Here is a 4,570-nt window from a genome sequence, read left to right as displayed (position 1 = left end):
CAGCGGCAGGAAGCGATCCAGCCCCGCGCGACGTCCCCGCCAACCGCCGCCGCCGCCGCCGCCGCCGCGCCCGCCCCTTCCGCCACCGCCCCCGTCCCCTCGGCGACGGCAGCGGCCCCGCGCTCGCCCCGGCCTGTGCCGGCCTGAGGCGGGGGATGGTCCTGCCCTGGGAGGGCCCGCGCCAGCCGGGCTGCCCGTGGCGGCCGGACACGGGTCCCCGTCGGGCGGCAGTGACCGTAGGGTGCCCAGGCCCTGCAGAGGGGCCCAGTGGGTGCCCCTGCGGCCGCACGGCCAGGACCACAGAGGCCACGTCCCTCCAGGAATGTTTCTAGGCAAATGGCAGCGCACGTTCTACACGCCTGAAGATTTTGCTCAAGCCAAAAGTTGCCGGGAGCACAGCCTCCGGCTGGCCCTGACACACTGGCCTTCACGGTCAGCAGGGTTCAGGACGAACATCCTTCCTGAGGCCCTGAAGAAGCTGCCCATGGACACCCACAGCATTGCTTCTGAGTGGCACAGAAGCACTGGCCAAGCCACTTACCATGTCAAGAGGTTTTTTTCCTCCGGAAAGGCCACAGTGAATCTCATCCCAGTTCTCTCCCTCACTGTGGGTCTCTGCACGGTGTCTCTGTTCTCCACTGACCTCCACACTAACATCCAATCTGACATGGTGACAATCACAATAGGTTGACCTGAGGTAGCAACTCATTCCAGCAGAAAGCATGGCTGTCAAGTGGCCTGGAAGCACTGGCCTTCGCAGCCTCTGCAGCTGGGTCAGGTCCAGGATGAAGGCCTGAAACAGCTGGTTTTGAAAGCATAGTCTCTGAGCAGCCCTGTGCTCCGAGCCAACTTTGAGACTACCTTGCCCAGGTGGTCAGGACCTGGCTGCTTTGCAAGGTCTTGCAAACCATGTGGCTGCTCTGCATGGCTTGGACTGGGTAGCTTCCTTTTTGTTGGGATGCCTCCTTCCTATGCATGGAGGATGTGATCCTTGGGTATTAATCAGCTTTCCTGGTCCCCTCTTCTCTCTAGGGTTTTATCCCATGGTACTCTACCAAGCAGTTCCCTAAAGAGGCCAGATTCTGCTCTCCTCAAGTTCATGGTAGGAAGGCATTTAAGATGGGCCCCTGGTAAAGCTGACTCACTGTCTGGAGCAGCTGGAATTCCTTTGTGCTGCTCCTCAGGTGCTCTCTTGCTGACCTCTGATCTCTGTCCAGCCTATGGGCATTTCTTGCTAGCCCTGGCATTAGCTGGTAGGAGTGGGATGGATCAAGGTTCTCTTCCTCCAGCCATTTTAGTTTCAAGCCCTCTTCAACAGCTTTGCAAGCCTATAATCAAAGATACATCTCCGACAGATGGACCCCATTAGCCTCAAACAGACCAGGTTTCTCAAAGTGAATCCAATGGCCTCCTGGCTGTGGCACCAGTCCCATCACCACTAGTTGATGTGCCATTCTGACTGGCTCATTCAAACTCCTTCCCTTAAAGTGTGAGGGCTGATGAAAAAACTACCTGCGCTTCAGAGTCCCTTCACCACCTCCCCCAGGACTCTGTAATCTTTGATACCCTTCAGACTGCTCCTGGCTGTGCCCACATGAGATAGTGCATAACAGTCAGTGTGCTGTATGAGGCTTGGTGCTCTCTTGGTGCCATCCCTGATCCAAGCCGCCTGTAAGCAGCATACTTCCCTTGAGAGAGTGTCAGGTTGGCAAATGGGTGCCTCCGTACCTCTTAGGAGACAGTCACCCACCACCAACACCCATTGCCTTCTCTTTGTTGTGTTGGTGGTTCCATGCGGAGCAGACCGGGCTGCCTTACTCAGCTCTCGCATCCCTCCTAATGTGACTGGCCTTTCCCTTCCTAGTCTGCAGAGCAGTGAAGTGGTTCTGCAAGGAACCACTAAGGCTTTGGGGGAAGCCTCTTCTGGCTGGTCCTTGCCATTGCAAGCTTCTGTTCTTCTGTGTGATTGGCCCCACTCCCTTCTGTGTGTGTGTGCTGATGGGGTTGTTTGTGGCTGTTTGGCTGTTGGTCGACCACAGACTATGCTTGGAACCGGCTACCTAGCTCCTCAGCCTCCCTGCTGTTATGCAGCCTTCTCACTCTCTCCTGCAGCTCAACCTCTCCCCTCAGCAGCTTGGTCTGGGCAGATGCGTCAGCCATCGCTGAGGTAGATGGTGCAGGCCACATAGCCCAAGCCACAGCCGTTGCTCTCAGATGAGTGCCTGCCATTCTGCCCCAGGGTCAGGCAGGAGGTGGACCCTCAGCCTGCACAGAGCTTGGTTGCTGGGCAATACATACTTGGCATCATACCTCTCTCTTCAGCCAGCAGAAATGGCTGGGGAGAGTTTTGAGCAACTTCTTACAGGAGCCATCTTTACAGCCCCTTCCCCGTTACCAGAAACAGCTTCATGTCAAACCATGACACCTCCTGTGAGAACTGCAGAGCCACAGTGCCACACTGAGTCAGCAGGGCCCCTTGGAACAGGGGAGTCAAGGGCTTGTCTGCACCACTGGAGCCAGTCGCCTCAGGAGGGACTGTTGATGGTTCCAGTCATAGAATCATTTTGGTTGGGACTCCATGGAGTCCAATCGCTCCCTTCACACTTCCAATCCCACCACTAACCCATGGCCCTCAGCACCTCAGCTACACGGCTTTGCAGTATCTCCAGGGATGGGGCATCAGCTCCCTGGGCAGCCTGGGACAGGGGCTGACAACCCTCTCTGTCCCTTCATCATAGAATGGTGGGGGTTGGAAGATACCTCTAGAGATCAACCAGTCCAACCCTCTGCTAAAGCAGGTTCCCCTCCGTCAGGGCACACAAGGTGTCCAGGCGAGTTTGGAAACCTTCAGAGAAGCCTCCACACCCTCCCTGGGCAGCCTGTGCAAGGGCTCCCTCACCCACACAAGAAAGTTTTCCTCCTGTTTAAGTGGAACTTCTTCTGTTCCAGCTCATGCCCATTACCCCCAGTCCCATCACCGGACACTACAGAAAAAAAGTGTCACCCCATGCCCCCAACACCCACCCTTTAGGTACTGATAAGTGTTAATGAGGCCCCTCCCTCGCCTCCGTCTCTCTTTTATACTGGACACGGTACTCAGACATGGCCTCACCAGAGCAGAGGAAGGGTTGCCTACTTCAACGTGCCGGCAACACTCCCCCCTAGCAGAGCCCAGGATACAGCTGACACTCTGCAGCAAGGGGACATTGCTAGCTCATGGCTAACCAGGACCCTCAAGGTCTTTTCTGCAAAGCTGCTTTCCAGAGATGGGTGAGTGGCCCCCAGCATGTACTGGTGCATGAAACTGCTCTTCCTTCAAATGCAGGACTTTGCTATTCCCTTTGTTGTATGTCAGGTTTCTGTCAGCCTGTTTCTCCAGCCTGTCACAATCCCTCTGGATGGCAGCACAATCCTCTGCTGTACCACCTACTCCTGTAGTTTTGTGTCAGCTGACTTGCTGAGGGTACTCTGTCCCATCATCCAGATATTTAATGAAGATATTGAACAGGACTGGACCTAGTATTCATCCCAGGGGTATATACCAGTAACATTAGTTACTGGTCTTGGACCAGATTTCATACCACTCATCACCACACTCAGCCATTCAGCCAGTTTTGAATTTCTCTGTCTGCTAAATCAGCCAATACATCAACAGCTTCACTATGAGGATTTTAGGGGAGACCATACCATAGAAGCCAAAGTTGACAATATGCATTGCTTTTCTCCTATCTACCAAGCCTGTCATTTCCTCATAGGGGGTTATCACATTAAGTAGGACTTCTCCCCCATGAATCCACACTGAGAAAGTGATTTGCCACAAAGTGATTTACCCCTTTGCTAAAAGCAGTCTCACCCTTGCCTGATACCCCACCTCACCTGTAAGGTCTTTTCATGGAATTCATTTGGACTGTCATCTGTTCAAGAGACTTAGTGGGAAAGACTGAACTTGTCCATCTCTGATGTCTTGAAAGCACAGAGAGGGATTTGCAAAAGCACCCCAAGCCATGTGTGTACTACGACTTGCTGACAGCTGGCTGCCCAGACAAAAGTCAGAGCCATTGCCTTCAGCACATCCTTCTTCACAAAAGCATTCTGTGGCAGGAGCTTTGCTTCAGGTCTGGCTCTGACTTGCAGAACTAAAACAATGTTGGCCTCTTCTGCTTCCACACTGGGACCACAGCCAGCAACATGCAGCACCAAACAGGAGACAAGAAACACCAGCATCCAATTGTTCTGTCTTTATTTACAGGGGAGAGGAGGCCAGTATTTCATCTTGAGAGCTCTCTTGGCTGCTTAAGCCCTGAGAAGCCTCACCAGTTCTGCAGGGCTTTGGTCCTTCTTACCTGTGGCTGTCCCTAGAATTAGCCAGTGCTTGCCCTTGATTACAGCAAAGCTGACATGCCTTGGGGAGTGTCTGTAGACAGGGACGAGGACAAAGGGCTGCCCTGTGTCTCTATCACAGATCAAGAGGGACTGAGTTTACTCAGCAGCAGTTATGGGGGGGGAGACGTTTCATATTTTTTTTGTTCTCTTTGTCAAAAATCAAGGCCTGTCTCAGCTCACATGGGGC

This window comes from Colius striatus, chromosome 10, assembly GCF_028858725.1.
Source record: "Colius striatus isolate bColStr4 chromosome 10, bColStr4.1.hap1, whole genome shotgun sequence".
NCBI lineage: Eukaryota > Metazoa > Chordata > Aves > Coliiformes > Coliidae > Colius > Colius striatus.
The sequence above is the reverse complement of the archived record's forward strand: the minus strand, read 5'-3'. Positions refer to the sequence as shown.